The following is a 16,997-nucleotide window of genomic DNA, read 5'->3' on the forward strand; positions in this document are numbered from 1 at the left end:
ACATGGTAGGAACATGGGCACCTCCCTCAAAGGGTCTATCACTAGCCATGTTTGTAGAAGGTATTAGCTTCAACAACACAATAAGATTAAATTTTGTCATTTTCTTCATGCAGGAGCCTGTGAGAATAGCCAGGACTAGAACCATGATCCTTCCTTTGTGATTAAAGAACTGAGGCCAAGAGAGGATGCATACACACAACCAAGTGGTGAGGGAGTAAGTGGGCATGGGTTGAGCCAAGGTCTCTGATTACCAGTTTGGGCCCTGCTTCACTACATATGCGGTGAGCCTTTGAGAATGTTGATGTTGGAGTTTCTATTATCAGTCATTCCACTCACATGTTTTCAGTCAAAATACACATGGCCCCTTCTCTCTTGGGGGTTTACATTGTGGTGGGAAAGACAAAGTAGATACTCAAATGAGTCATATGGTGCAGGCTATAAAAGAGAATCAAGAGACCAAACTGCTAAACTCTTAGTGTAGAGTTGCTCTTCTGTGTATAAAGTTAATTGAAAATGGATCTTAGTGGAGAATGGTACTGGGAATGGGAGAGGGAGGAGGAAAAGAGTGGGAAGGGGGTGGGAGGATGGGTATGGTGGGAAGAATCACTATACTCCTAAAGTTGTACTTGTGAAATGCATGAAGCTTGTATTCCTTTAATAAAAGGTTTCTTTGGGGAAAAAATAAATAATAAAAAAGAAAGTTTGGAGCCCTCACATCCTATATCAGTGTGCCTGATTTGAGTCCCAGCTCTGCTCTCCAGTCCAGCTTCCCTGGAAGGCAGCAGGGATGGCTCCAGTAGTTGGATTCCTGCCACCCACATGGGAGATCTGGATTGAGTTCCCAGCTCCTGGCTTTAACCAGGTCCAGTCCTGTCAGTTACAAGCATCCAGGGAGTGAACGAGTAGATGGAAGATCTCTGTCTCTGCATTTCAAATAACTTTTTTAAAAAAAGAAGTAAATATAATCCATAAATAGGTGCAGAGTGCTTTAAAGAATCATGGTAGCAAAGAATAAAAAAGGATGGATGGAATCTACTATGGTTTCTTTTTTTTAAAGATTTATTTATTTGAAAGTCAGAGTTACACAGGGAGCAAAGGAGAGGCAGAGAGAGAGAGAGAGAGAAGTCTTCCATCTGATGGTTTACTCCCCAGTTGGCCACAATGGCTGGAGCTGTGCCAATCCAAAGCCAGGAACTTCTGTGTCTTCTACGTGGGTACAGGGACCCAAGGACTTGGAAAATCTACTGCTTTCCCAGGCCATAGCAGAGAACTGGAACGCGAGTGGAGCAGCCAGGACTCAAACTGGTGCCTATATGGGATGTTGACACTGCAGGCAGCGGCTTTACCTGCTTTGCCACAGCGCCAGTCCCTTGGCTATGGTTTCTTTAGCAGCTGACAACATGGAGAAGGCTTCATGAATAGGGAATGCAGAGAGGCAGACCAGGGTCCTGAGGTAGATGTAGCTTTTGTTAGGAAACTGGTGCAGTTTTAGCCGGGTGGCTGCATGGCCCAGCTGCCTGAGCCAGGCTCCACCCCCATCCTAATGGGATTCGCTGCTCCTGCTTCCCTGCCCGCCCTCGGGCAAAGTTTTAAAAGGGCCTGTTCCTGCACACGTGCTCTCTTGGTCCTTCTCTCCTGTGCTCTCTTGGCTCTCTCCTTCTCTCTTGGTTCTGCTCTCTAGTCTCCTCCTCTCGTCTCTCTTCTCCCTCCTCTCTGTCTCTCTCTCTCTCTTATAGTCTCCTCTCTTTTTCCTTTATCTCCCCTTCACTCCGATCTGTAAGGTGTTCCCCAATAAACCCTTTCCCTTACTCTGGTGTCCGGTGTGTTTTGCGACGGCTAACATTCATATATAACAGCTTTGAATCCCAGATCCTCCATGTACCAGTTGGGTGACATTGGACAAGTTAAAAAATAACTTTGATCTTCAGCCTCCCAAGCTGGAAACTAAGTCTTATGTTTTATATCCTTATTGGCTGTGAATGTTGAAGGAAGGATGATAGATACATAACTTCAGAGAATGGGATGCCTTTGAGAAATCAATGCCATGACCATGTAGGACATGGGGGTGGCCCATCTCCCAGCAACAGCATTGGGTAAATTTCTAGTGTTGGCTACAGCCACCAGCTCAGCCTCCTGGTTCATAACCAGCTTGGGGGCTGTAGACAGTAAGCCAAACCTCTTTCCCCTAATTAGCACCTTCACTAAATGATTGGTGGCTTTGGTGTAAACCACAAACCACCACTAAGGAAGCCATGTCAGTTTGTAACAAGACTCCCCCCTCCCCTTCTCTCTCTTTGCCCCTTCTCAGCAGTGGCTCAAGGCCAGATCTGATTCAGAATTGCCAGCTTTCAAAGAACTCTGAGCAGAAACTTTCTTTCACAGATTAATCAACTCTAAGACCGTTTATTTCAAGTCCTAGCACATGACAAGAGTTGAAACAAGAGTGAAACTGAAGTTATTTCCTCCAGGGAAAAGCCTTGAGTGACTTGAACATTTATATAAGCAACAATTATGTAAGCAGGTCATGGTCAAGGGTGAGGGTAGGAAAGAATCTTCTCTTGCACCCTGAGAGGATTCAGCCCCTTTACTTCTATTCCTTGGAAATGGAGATCAAGTAAAACCTGAAATGTGACAAACAAGTTGTTCCCTCTTTCTGAATTTTGTAACTGAAAGACATGGGAACTGTCCTTTCACTTTATTTTTTTAAGATTTACTTATTTATATGAAAGGCATAGTTACAGAGAGGCAAAGGCAGAAAGACAGAGAGAGGTCTTCCATTTGCTGATTCATTCCCCAGTTGGCCACAAGGGCCAAAGCTGCACCAATCCAAAGCCAGGAGCCAGGAGTTTCCTTCAGGTCTCCCACGTGGGTGTAGGGGCCCGAGCACTTGCACCATCCTCCACTGCCTCCCCAGGCTATAGCAGAGAGCTGGATCGGAAGTGGAGCAGCCGAGACTTGAACCAGTGTCCATATGGGATGCTGGCACTGCAGGCGACAGCTTTCACCCACTGCACCACAGTGCTGTCCCTGTCCTTTCACTTTATATGTAAAAAAGGCTACTGGGGATTCTGAGATTACACAGTCAGCAAGAGATCTAGGGGAAAGACTCAAGTTTCTTGATGTAGACATGATATCTTTCGGCTACACCACTCTGCCTCTTCCTCTTGTGTGAACTCAAGTGAACCAATAAACTCTTGTAAATTGTTATCAGAAGGCAGGTGGAGCCCCATGCTTGGGGGAGGACCGTGGGACATCCCCTCTGGCCCACGCGTCCCTGTCTGCCCGCTCTTCTTCCCAGAAATTCAGCAGGCTGTGGGAAGGACTCCTTTACTGTGACATGGCTTTACGCTGCCAGCTCTAATTAAATTCTCCAATTTGTGGTGTTTCTCAAATGCCTTCTTTATACCCCAGTCCAGGATTACAGCACACACTTTATTTTTGCTGAACCATTCAGGGACCACATGCATTTCCTCTCAGTCTTTGTCATCCATGGAGGCCCCTCAGTAGAAAAGATGTTTACATCATGGGAAGGGTCAGGACTTTTTTCTTTTTTAAAAAAGATTTATTCATTTATTTGAAAGGTAGTTACAGAGAGAGAGAGAGAGAGAGAGAGGTGTTTTCCATCTGCTGGTTCACTTCCCAAAAGGGTGTAATGGTTGGAGCTAGGCCAAGCCAAAGCCAGGATCCAGGAACTTCATTTGGGTCTCCCACATAACCATGTAGGAGCCCAAGGACTTGGGCCATCTTCCACTACTTTCCCAGGCACATTAGCAGAGAGCTGGATCAGAAGTGGAGCAGCTGGGACTGGAACCATTGCTCTAACATGGGATGCTGGCATTGCAGGCAGTGGCTTAACCTGCTGCACAACACCAGGCCCAGGTCAGGACTTTTCAAAATCTGACTTTCAGTACCTGCTGTGCCCCTGACTTTCACTCCACCAAGACACTGGTCTCTTTTCTAGAGCTACTCACATTTATTTATGTATTGTCTCACAGCAAGGTATTTTACTCAACCTGAGATAAAAGAAGGCAAGAAGATCACGCCCTCCAGAAGCTTGCCCAGCCACGAGAGACAGAGGCACACAAGCAACCACAGTCACTAGTTCTAAACTAGAGCAACCACAGGTGCAGCAATAAGAGGCATGGGACATCCTGGTCTTCCAATCCTGGGGGTACAGAGGGTCTACACTGCGCACTGTAGAGGTGAGGTTATCAGACAGAGGTCACCAGGTGCCGGATTACAAGGAGCATTCTATATCTAAGGAGGTTAGATTTTTATCCTGGCACGTCAGTCCATACTTTTAGACTTGAGAGCAGGATTAGATTTCCTTACTAGAAAGACGACACTGATTCCAAAGGCAAAGCTGGAGGCAGGGAAATCGACCAGCCAGGTAATTCTTGCAGCAGTCCAGGGTGTGGGGATGAGTTCCTGCGCCAGGAAGAAGCTGGAAGCAGCTGAGAGGGAGGGGGAACCCCAGGACAGGGTGTTATGGAAACCTCAGGAGGAAATTTCTGGAAGGGACTGGAAAACATGATTGTCAAATGCCACAGACCAGAAGCAAGACAAGAGGAAACCCATGGGATCTGGCCATCAAGGTCACTGACAGCCTAAAGGTTACCAGTTCCAGAGCAGTCATGGGCAGAGGCCAGCCAGCAAGTCTTAAAGAGAAAATGGGAAAGGTAATTGAGAGAGAATGAGCAAGGGAGAAAAGCCTGTTTCCTGACCTAACAATGGGACTATAGGAAGATGATATTGTTGACTCAAAAGCTTATAGGTGGAATTTTTAAATTTTTAAAATTTTATGTTTACTTATTTGAAAGGCAAAGAGACAGAGCAAGATCTCCCTTTTGCTGGCTTAACCACATGCTTGCAAAAACCAGGACTGGGCCAGGTTGAAGCCAGGAGTTGGGAATCCAATCTAGAAACCCCATATGGGAGGCTGGGACCAAATTACTTGAGCCATCACCTGCTGCCTCCCAGGATGTGCATCAGCAGGAATCTGGGGTCAGAAGTGGAGCCTGGACTCCAACCAAGGCACTCCAACATGGGATGCAGGCATCCCAAGTGGTATCTTAAACACTGTGCCAAATGCCCTCCCCACAGATGGGATTACTTTAAAGGCCCTGGAGAAGGCTTCCCGCTACTGCACAGCCTGGGAGGCAGCAGGTAATTGCTCAAGTAGTTGCATCCTTCTTGTGGGAGACGGGTATTGAATAGCTCCTGACTTAAGCCTGGCCCAGCCCTAGCATTTGTGGAGATTTGGGGAGTGAACCAGCCAATAGGAACTCTTTGTTTCTGTCTCCATGCTTTTCAAATAAACAGAAAATTTTTTTAAGATTTATTTTATTTATTTGAAAGGCAGAATTACAGAGAGAAGGAGAGAGAGAGAGGGAGAGAGAGGGGGAGAGGGAGAGAGAGAGAGAGAGAGAGAGAGAGAGAGAGATCTTCTATCTGCTGGTTCACTCCCCAAATGGCCACAATGGATGTAACTAAGCCAATCTGAAGCCAGGAGCCAGAAATTTCTTCTGGGTCTCCCACACAGGTACAGGGGCCCAAGGACTTGGGCCATCATCTGCTGCTTTCCCAGGTGCATTAGCGGGGAGCTGCATTGGAAATGGAGCAGCTGGGAGTCGAACCACCACCCATAAGGGATGCCAGTGCTGCAGGCCGGGGCTTTAACGTGCTATACCACAGTGCCAGCCCCAATAAACAGAATTTTAAAACATTAAAAAAGGAGGCCAATATTGTGGTACAATAGTTTAATCTGTTGCTTGCAACCCCAGTATCTCACATTGGAGTTCTGGTTCAAGCTCCAGCTGCTCTGCTTCCAATACAGCTCCCTGCTTATGAGCCTGGGAAAGCAGCAGCATAAGGCCCAACCGCTTGGGCCCCTGCCACCCACATAGGAGAACTTGACAGAGCTCTGAGCTCCTGGCTTCAGCCTAGCCTGGCCCCTGTAGCCATTTGTGGAGTGAACCAGCCGATGAAGAACTCTTTCCTTCTGTCTGTCTGTCTCTGTCACTGTCTTTCAAATAAATAAACCTTAAAATAAATAGAGTAGGTCACAATTCACTCAATTCCCTATTGTTGAATATTCAATTATCTTTCATTATTCAAAGTTATAAATTATATGCCATATGATAGGATACTATGCAATCATTAAAACAATTTTCTAAAACAATTATAAACTTCAGGAAATGCTCATGCCACACTGTGAAGTAGAAAATGTCATAAAATATCACCATGATAAATTCATATATATGTGAAAACTTACCCAACTGTATACTTTAAATATGTGCAGTTTACTCTATGTCAATAATAACTCAATAGAGTCATTTTAAAAGTAAGACACATTTCTTTTAAAAAGTTTTCACATTGGTGCAATGAGCATTGTAACAGATACATATTTGATTATCCTTAAAGCAAGTGTCCAGAAGTGGAATTCCTGCCGCTGAGAGTGTACACCTTTTCTAGGTCTTAATCTCTTGACACACTGCAGAGTATCAGTGGATATTCTGAAAGTGGAATAGGAGATGGGAAGACAGAATCAATTTTTTTACCTCAACATATTATTAAATAGAAAACAGGATACAGTGACTTCTTCAACAAGTAAAAAATTATTTAAAATATATTTCACCTCCCTATTAGGTGATAGTGAAGAGGGAGAAAAGGCAGAACCGTATGTGACCAGGACTCAGGAGAGCGCAACCAGGGCAGGCTGTACCTGGCAGGCTGTGTACCTGCTGCTTGCATAGGAGGGAGAGGCCAGATGAGACGTCTCTAAAACCTGTTCTTCCCAGACATTCTGACCAACGGGCCGCTTTCATCAATAAACACAGCACCATTCTGCCCAAACTTTCCACTCTCCACCTCTTCTCCTTTGAATTAGATGGATGATACAATGACTTCTCCAGAACACACTGATAAGAGAGACAGTAGCCTTCAGATGGCATCAGCCACACCTGGAATTACCCACATCAATAATACGTAGCATCACAGGACTGAACCACAGGGTGGAAGGGCTCTCTTTCTGTCACTCTGCCTTTCAAATAAATAAAAATAAGTGAATAAACATTGGAAATGCTGGATGTACAGTATTAGTAGGGCAAACTCTGCCATCAGGAAGTGTGCAACTCTGTGGAGACAGAAGCTTGGGCAGGTATCTGGGCCAGAATTCTCAGCGTTCCAGGCTGGAGGTATGCAGTACCACTGGCCCAAGTGTCTGCCTTCTGGGAAATGTTTTACTTCACACATTGTTCTGAAGAGCAGTGAAGGGTTACAAAGAACTGAAGGTGGAGCATTCAGCAGAGAGCAGATCAGGTGACCTAAACACAATCCTACCACAGCAGAGCACCAACGGCCTTTATAGAGAAACAATACACCAACTAGCAACTCCCTCACTCCCACAGGTGGTCCATGCCCAACGTCTATCCCTTTCTCTGCTAAGTACCCCTCAATCTTCTCACCACCTCCAACTGCCTGGCACCATGTGTCTCCTGCCTGATCCTGAGCAAAATCCACAGCTTAGAAATGATCCTTCCTTTCACAATTTGGCTGGCTGGCACAAGAGGCCCAGCTTTTGGTGAGTCTCAGTGTTTGCCATGCCTTCCTCACTAAGCTTAATCACTCCTGGATTTAGACTTAAAATGAGATATACGCGGCCGGTGCCACAGCTCACTAGGCTAATCCTCCGCCTTGCGGCGCTGGAACACCGGGTTCTAGTCCCGGTCAGGGCACCGGATTCTGTCCTGGTTGCCCTTCTTCCAGGCCAGCTCTCTGCTGTGGCCAGGGAGTGCAGTGGAGGATGGCCCAGGTGCTTGGGCCCTGCACCCCATGGGAGACCAGGATAAGCACCTGGCTGCTGCCATTGGATCAGCGCGGTGCGGCGGCCGCAGCGGCCATTGGAGGGTGAACCAACGGCAAAAGGAAGACCTTTCTCTCTGTCTCTCTCTCTCACTGTCCACTCTGCCTGTCAAAAAAAAAAAAAAAAAAAAAAAAAAGAGAGAGAGAGAGAGAGAGAGAGAGACATACGCAACTCTTCCATTCACTTAGAGCCATTGTAGCTTCATCAATTGATTTATGTTCAATATTGTTGCATCTCTGAGAATCGGAAGGTCTGGAGAGAGGGAGTGAGATGGGGAAGGGTTGGTTGGTTGGTGGAGCAGTCAGAGCACACCAATATTTACTGATGAAGTAATAGTACCTCAGTAAAATCAATAATAATACTGATAAAGTAACAGGCTTATATGGTGCTCTCTGGGAGCCCCAAGTAACCACTGATCACAGGCCACCACACCACATATAATAATGATGAAAAAGGTTGAACTATAATGAGACTTGCAAAAGTACAGGAAAGTGAAGTCTGCCTCTAAACAGAAACATAACCTCATGACCCCCTGCCCTCTTCTTTGTTTACATTCATTTTTTAAAAAAATTTATTTATTTATTTGAAAGGCAGAGAGAGAGAGAGAGAGAGAGAAAGTCTTCCATCTGTTGGTTCACTTCCCAATTGGCCACAATGCCCAGAGCTGGGTTGATCCATAGCCAGGAGCCTCCTCTGGGTCTCCAATGCAGGTGCAGGGGCCAAAAGACTTGGGCCATCTCTTACTGCTTTCCCAGGCCACAGCAGAGAGCTGGATCAGAAGTGGAGCAGCCACTGGGGCCAGCGCTGTGGGGGAGTAGGTTAATTTTCTGCCTGTGATGCTAGCATCCCCTATGGGTACCAGGTTCTAGTCCCGGCTGCTCCTCTTCCAGTCCAGCTCTCTGTTGTGCCCTGGAGGGCAGTGGAGGATGGCCAAGTATTTGGGCCCCTGCACCCAGAAAGAGACCAGGAAGAAGCACCTGGCTTCGGATCAGTGCAGCTCCGGCTGTAGTGGCCATTTAGGGAGTGAACCAACGGAAGGAAGACCTTTCTCTCTCTGTCTGTAACTCTACCTGTCAAATTAAAAAAAAAAAAAAAAAAAAAAAAGAATGGATAAGCCTTTCTCAAGTTCCAGATCTCAGTTCAAGCATCACTTCTTCATGTGTGGATTGAATGATGTTCTTCTGAAAGTCCTAACCCTTAGTATCTATAAATATGAACTTACTTGGCAATAGGGTCTTTGTAGATGTACACAATCAAGTTAAGATGAAGTCATGCTGGAATTAGAAAGGCCCTATGTCCTACAATGGGAGTCCTTGGATGGGGAAAGCTATTTGGACACAGACACAAAAGGAAGGAGTCATGTGATGGTGAAGGCAGAGGTTGGAGGGAGGTGTCTACAAGCCAAGGAGTGCCGAGATTGACGTAACACCAGAAACTAGGAAAAGGAGCAGATGTTCAGCACAGGGGTCAAGACACCGCTCGGGATCCCCACATCACATGCTGGAGTTCTTGGGTCCAAGCCCCAGCTATGCTTCTGATTCCAGCTTCTTAATGTATACCCTGAAGGGCAGCAAGTGATGGCTCACATAGTTGGGTCTGTACCACTCATGGGGGAGGCCTGGATTGAGTTCTGGGCTTCTGGCTTCAGCTTGGCTGGACACTGGCTGTCGCAGGCATTTTGGGACTGAACCAGTAAGGATGGAATATTCATGTCTGCCTGTAGCCTAGCAGTCTAAGCCTCTACCTGCAGCACCTGCATCCCAGATGGGCACTGGTGTATGTTCTGGCTGCTCCTCTTCTGATCTACCTCTCTGCTATGGCCTCAGAAAGCAGTGAAAGATGGCCCAAGTGCTTGGGCCCCTGCACCTGCATGGGAAACCCAGAAGAAGCTCCTGGCTCCTGGCTTCAGCGTGGCCCAGCTCTAGCCATTGAGGCCATTTGCGAAGTGAACCAGCAGATGGAAGCCCTTTCTGTCTGTCTGTCCCTCTCCCTATCTGTAACTCTATCTCTCAAATAAATAAATAAAATCTTAAAAAACAATAAAATGGGGCCAGCGCTGTGATGCAGCAGGTAAAGCCACTGCCTGCAGTGCTGGCATCCCATGTGGGCGCCAGTTTGAGTCCTGGCTGCTCCATTTCCAATCCAGCTCTCTGCTATGGCCTGGGAAAGCAGTAGAAGTTGGCCCAAGCTCTTGGGCCCCTGTACCTTCGTGGGAGACTGGAAGAAGCTCCTGCCCCTGGCTTCAGATTGGCCCAGCTGTGGCCATTGCAGCCATCTGGGGAATGAACCAGCGGGTAAAAGACCTCTCTCTCTCTCTGCCTCAGCCTCTCTGTAACTCTGCCTTTCAAATAAAATAAATAAATCTTTAAAAAAAATCTATGTCTGCCTCTGTCTTGCAAAAAAACAAATAAATAAAAATAAGTTAGTGTTTTAAAAGTTAATGAGGAGAGGCTGGCGCCATGGCTCACTTGGCTAATCCTCTGCCTGCGGCACTGGCATCCCATATGGTTCTAGTCCCGGCTGCTCCTCTTCCAGTCCAGCTCTCTGCTGTGGCCCAGGAAGGCAGTGGAGGATGGCCTAGGTGATTAGGCACCTGCACCCACGTGGGAGACCAGGAGGAAGCACCTGGCTCCTGGCTTTGGATCGGTGTAGTGCCAGCTGTAGCAGCCATTTAGGGGGTGAACCAACGGAAGGAAGACCTTTCTCTCTCTCTCTCTCTCTCTCACTGTCTAACTCTACCTGTCAAATAAGTTAAAAAAAAAAGTGAATGAGGCAAGGAAGGATCCTCCCTAGAGGTTTCAGAGGGAGCAGAACCCTGCCCTCACCTTCATCAGGGATTCCCAGCCTCCAAAGCTGTGAGACAGTACATTTCTTTCAGGCCACAGCTCAGCCACAGCAAACCACGGCACCAAGCCACTCTTTCACCTTCCCAAATGGAACTTGGGATTCTCCTCTGAACTGCTTGTCACAGTCGTACTTTAGGTATCATCTGTGTCATTTCACGATCCCTGTCTCCCCACTGAGGCTGTAAACTCCATGAGGGAGGAAGCTACTTCCCTCACTAGGACCTGACATGCCACATTAGAAGAGTTCTGGAATGACTAAGTGGCCATGGAGCCAGTATCCATGGTCATGAGAGTCCATCGTTTGATCTTAAAATGTTTATATTTATTTATTTAATTATTTATTTATTTGAGGGCCAGAGAGAAACAGATAGAACTTCCACACACTTGGTCATTCCCCAAATGCCCAGAAAGATCTGAACAGGTAGCTCCACCTGAGTCTCCCAGGTGGGCAGCAAGAAGACAGTTACCTGAGCCATCACCATTGCTTCCCAAGGTCTGCATTAGCAGGAAACTGGAGTCAGGAGTCAAACTCGGGCATTCCAGTTGGGGACATGGGTTTTTTAAACTGTGTCTTAAACACAAGGCTAAACACCTGCCCCATGTGGCACACCTGTGTGACTTGCATTGTACTTCTACCGGACACTCTATTCTATACTCTCAGAGACGAACCTGGAAGCTTATGCAAATTCATTGACTAAGTGTGCATATATTTTGAGGCTCTTGAGTGAAACTCCTTGAAGGGGCCATAAGGAGCCAAACTATACCTGTAGATAGCCCAAGTGTGTTGACTATGTGTCCCAGAAGAGGCGTCATCAAACAGGAGTCAAATTCACTTGCTCTGATATTTGGCTCAGCATCTCTGGACTTTCCCTGTGTGCCCCACATCTTCGGAAGCAGCTCTGATGGACGCCTTGGCTTCTTCACAGTCTCTGGCCCCAGCTCCATGCGTGCATGAGCAACAGAAGGAGGCAAGTATCTGTGCTTCTGCACAGAGGCCTCCCAATTTCCCAGGATGCTTTTGCCACAAAGCATTGCTCATGCAAGTTGGAAAAACACCCATTAGGCAGATGGAAACAGAAGCTCAGAGGGCAAAAGCTGGGACCTAGAAACTCAATTCAGGTTTCCCATGTGGGTGGCAGGGACCCAGTCATTTGAGCTGTGCCTGCTGCCTCCTAGGGTCAGCTGGAGTCAGGGGCCAGAGGTGAGAACAGAACCCAGGTACTCCAGTATGGGACAGGGACATATTAACCCATATCTTAACTTCCAGGCCAAATGCCATCCCACAGTGGTTTTTCGTTTATGCATTTCCCATAATCTTCTTTGACATTCCCTTGTATTAGTTGCAGGGTATGTTACACTGCAAATATGAGTGTACTCATATTGGAAGAGATAAACTTGAAAAAAGTAACAGTATCTTTCCTTGCATGATGCCTTATACTTTACAAATATTTGTTACAGAAAAACTTTGTAAACTACAAAATGTTTTCACATCTTTTATGATTGTCCAACTATCACAGTGTTGAGTATATAGGAAACAACAATAAGCACTACTAATAGAAAATAAGAGAATATGCAGCATCTTGTATTCTTCATAAAACTGGGATTAGGAAGGCCTCATTATGATAATTTTACAAATTTCACAAGCTGCCTCTGTTATCTTGGTAAAATCCATTGATATAATACCTGTGTAAATATATCTCATCTAAATCTCCCAACCACTCTGCAACTAAGTAGGTTGAATGATATTGGTCACAAGAGAGAGGCAGAAGCTGAGGCAAACATAGCAAGGGGTAGAAAGACAATCAGCTTGACCTTGAATCCAAGACCATGACCTTTCCTTTGTTTCCCAACTGTGACAATGCCCTGCCCTACCTTTCTTTAAACAGTTTGCACTGGGGCTGGCACCATAGCGTAGGTTAATCCTTTGCCTGAGGGCACCGATTCTAGTCCCAGCTGTTCCTCTTCCAATCCAGTTCTCTGCTGTGGCCTGGGAAAGCAGTAGAAGATGGCCCAAGTATTTGGGCCCTGCACCTGCGTGAGAGACCAGGAAGAAGCATCTGGCTCCTGGCTTTGGATTGGCACAGCTCCGGTCATTGCAGCCATCTGATGGGGAGTGAACCAGTGGATGGAAGACCTCTCTTTCTGTCTCTACCTCTCTTTGTTTGTAACCCTACCTACCTCTCAAATTTTAAATTAAAAAAAAATCTTTAAATAGTTTTCACTGTGGTGGGATCAAATCACCAATGTCCTGGTAATGTATAACATTCAGCTCTGGGACTCTAGGGGAGTTCTGACTTAGAGTTTTCTGTTCTCTCTGGTTTAAGTACTCCTACCAGGGCTTCTTTGAAACCACTGACATGAAGTCACTGGATGCAGAGACATGTACAAACTGATCAGGTGCCAGCTGGCACCAACATACTCCTACATGGAATAAACTCTCTTTCCATCTAGTAATTAATATCTGGCACCCAAGCACTGTGTCTCCTTTCAGTTTTCACAGTGCCACACACATTGACAACAATACATAGATGTCTGGGCATGACATAAATGTCTCACTGTGTTTGCTGCTTAGGTTTCTTATTCTCTAGTTTCCTCATCTGTCAGTCCTCTTCCCCTGGACCTGGAAAAGTACTTGCAGACAATACTGTCACCTTTACTACTTCCCGTTCTCTTCATGTATATCTTGGTCACAGCCTAGGGGAAAGTCGTGGGCCTAATGAAAGAAGGAAGGCCTTGGGGACCTCATGCTTTGTAGTCTTTTTAAAGAGTAAGCTGAGGGCTAGCATTGTAGTGCAGCAGGTTAAGCTGCCATCTGCAGCACCAGCATCCCACAGAGGTGTGGAATCGAGACCTGACTGCTCCACTTCTGACCCAGCTCCCTGCTAATGTGCTTGGGAAAACAGTGTAAGATGGCCCAAGTCCTTGGGCCCCTGAACCCACATAGGATCCTTGGATGGGGTTCCAGGCTCCTGGCTTCGGCCTGGCCCAGCCCTGGCCATTGAGGCCATTTGGGGAGTGGACCAGCAAATGAAAGATATTCTCATTCATATTCTCTCTCTCTTTCAAATAAAAATAGAGACCAAACTTTGAGGCTTCCCAAAACACCCCAGAGTTGTTGCTTTCAAGAGGACAGTACGAGGAAAAACAGCAACAAATGAGAGGCAGGACTGATCTTTAGACCTCTGCGGCCATTTCTTCAAAACTGTACTGGCACAAACTCCGTAGACTGGAAACCTGGAGATCTGGTGGCTGGTTATACTGCCGAAGGTAACAACTCTTGGGGCTGGTTGACGCTACACACCTTACTGGAATTTTCTCCTGTGGAGCTTCGGTGGTGCTGGTCTCTGCTGACAGGAAAAAAACCCAAACAACAACAAAACTATTTTGTTTTATTGAGGGTGGTATATGCTGACCTTAAAACATTAGAGCCTGCAGCAAGGTAGAGAGCAAGGGATGGACTTTGGTGCCATCTGCTGGAGTCATCTGTTCTTGCATGATATGGACCACTATCAAACTGACACAACAGAAACTAATATTCCGTTCTTCAAAAAACACTATCAATTTTGCAAATCCCTTGCAAGAAGAGAAATGAAGGACATAAACCCAATGAAGCATTAGTTAAATACTAACTTCTCCCACCCTAAGACATTTATCAAACCTGTTACTGATGTGGCAATGAGTTTATTAACTTTTAATCCTGGTTCTTGTCTACTCAGACTGCTATCATGTACACACAGAAACAAAGTTTATTTGGCAGTGGGAGAATAAACATCATTTACGAATCAGTGTGGGCCGCCCTGCACAATACACATGGGTGGGCTCTGCCCACTAACTAATGAGAAAATGAAAATCCGAAACTGTACCTGCAGCTGTGAAGGTCTATCCGAGACTAGGAGGGCGGGAGAGTGGGAAAGCTCCCTCCGAGACCAGACAAGACAAAGGCAGCACCTCTAAGTGAGGTCCAAGGCAGAGAGAGCGCACTGGAAACGCTCCTACAAAGCCCCAAAAAGTCAGACACAACACACCAACGCAAGGACCAAGACGGAAAAGAGGCGCTCTCACCCCTTCCCCCTGCTTTTATCATCTTTGCACCCAAGTCCAGGATGCAACAGATGCATGATGGGAAGGCGGGCACTTTGATTAACAAGCAGAAGGGCGCATGGGGCAGGAGGACGGTGGGTTCAGATTTCCAGACCTCACTAGCTGCCTGCCTATTTATCCCACAAAACCATCTGCGGAAAATAGTTACATTTTAAAAATTCTACTTACTTTCCTCCCTCTCTAACCTACCATCCTCATATTTAAAAGCTAGTATCTACTAAAAAGCTCAAGATTAGAGACGGGGCAGCTGACAAGACCAAAAGTGTAAAAGTTCACTGTTCTTAAAAACGGAGAAGTGATTCATGTGCACAGCCAACCCCTGTGACGAGGGCGGGCGAAGGCGTGGAGGAACACATGCTTCCAGAAACTTCTCAAATCAGGTGACCAGAAGTCAAAGAGAAACAGTACGTGCCGGCATGGAGGCTGACGCCATGATGACGGCAGCAGCAATGCTGGCAGCCCAGGTGCAGCCAGGCAGGGGAACAGGGGCACTGAGGGTCCTGGCTCCGTGGCGGTTGCTGTCGCTGGTGGTGGTGGCAGCTGAGGCCGTGCAGCATGTGTGCCGCTGGTGCTGTGGTCCGGCGGCTGGGACTTGTGGGCGCCGGGGGCCGACACTCACGAGGGCCACCTCACAGGCGCTGCACAGCAGTCCACCTACTTAGAGCCCGCCCTGGAGTTGGGGCCCCGGCACGTGCTGCTGTTCCTGCAGGACGCGCTCAGCGTTGAGGATTTCACGGCCTACGGCGGTGTGTTGAAACAAGCAGGACAGCGCCTTTTCTAACCTAGAGAATGCCCTGGGCCTGGCCCCCTCCTCCTGATGCTTCCTGCCCTCGACTGCTGTGCGGTTGCCACGCTGATGGCCTACCTGCAGGAGAAACTAGAGACCAGCACCTGGCACGTGGACTTGGCCACCCTACAAGAGCTGAAGCTCAATGCCAGCCTCCCCACCCTGCTGCTCATCCACCTGCCCTACATGGCCAGTTCCGGTCCGGTGGCACCCAGGGAAGTCCTTACAGGCAACGATGAAGTCATCGGGCAGGTGCTGAGCAAACTCAACTCTGAGGACATTCCCTATACGGCAGCCTTCACAGCGGCCCACCCTTCCAGGATGGGCCGTGATGGAGCTGTGGTGGCCCGGGAACTAGGTCGCCAGCTGCTACAGAAACAGCCAGTGTCAGCTGTCATCCATCCCCCCGTGAGTTACAACGACACTGCTCCCCAGATCCTGTTCTGCACCCAAAACTTCTCTGTGGCCTACAAGGACCTGTGGGAAGACCTGACATCCCTCCCCTTTGGGGTGCAGGAGCTCAACCTGACTGACTCCTTGAATGACTCCATTGCCAGGCTCTCGCTGACCTATGAACAACTCTTTGGTACCATGGTGACATTCAATTTCATTCTGGCTAACCGCTTCTACCCCATGTCTGCCAGGAATTGGTTTACCATGGAGCGCCTGGAAATCCACAGCAACGGCTCTGTTGTCTACTTCAACGCTTCCCAGGTGACAGGGCCCAGCATCTACTCCTTGCACTGCGAGTATGTCAGCAGTCTGAGCAACAAGGGCAATCTCCTGGGGGCCCGCCCACAGCCCTCACTGTGGCACGTGACTTCACGACTTCCAGCTTCAGGCTTTCAACGTGTCAGCTGAGCAGTTCTCCTACGCCAGCGACTGTGTCGGCTTTTTCTCTCCAGGCATCTGGATGGGGCTGCTCACCTCCCTTTTCATGCTCTTTATCTTCACCTGTGGCCTGCACCTGATCCTCAACCTCAAGACCATGGATCGTCGTGGTGACCACAAGGGCCCTACCGTCTCTTTGACCCAGATTGTGTGACGCTGTGCCAATCAGGGGTTCTGGTTGTGATGGTGTCCCAGGCTGTCACCATCCCACCTTGTGGCGTGCTGGACCCAAGGGCCACCCTCTTGCTACCAAGCATGAGCCTCCAGGCCTCTCAGCTTGTCTTACTTCTTCAACCTGCTGAGGGGCTTCCCTGAGGCTCCCCATCACCTCTACCAACAAGCTGTAGATATTTTGCCTAGACTAGACCTATCTCCCAGGCTCAGCCATGGTGAACGGCAGGGGTCATCAGTCCTAGGGTCCCTTGTCCTTCCTTGATTTATTCATGTTTATCTACCATTAACCCTCACTGTCTAAAGCACTTTTGTGTAGCAGATCCTCCCTCCCCAG

General features: G+C 47.7%; 1 pseudogene; it reads left to right on the forward strand.

Moving 5' to 3' along the window:
- Positions 1-16,643, forward strand: part of LOC138845061 (V-type proton ATPase subunit S1 pseudogene) — a 36,086-nt pseudogene extending 19,443 nt beyond the window's left edge.
- The last annotated feature ends 354 nt before the right edge of the window (positions 16,644-16,997 follow it).

Source organism: Oryctolagus cuniculus, chromosome 13 (genome assembly GCF_051225735.1).
Source record: "Oryctolagus cuniculus isolate XC-2025 breed Fujian yellow rabbit chromosome 13, ASM5122573v1, whole genome shotgun sequence".
Classification (NCBI taxonomy): domain Eukaryota; kingdom Metazoa; phylum Chordata; class Mammalia; order Lagomorpha; family Leporidae; genus Oryctolagus; species Oryctolagus cuniculus.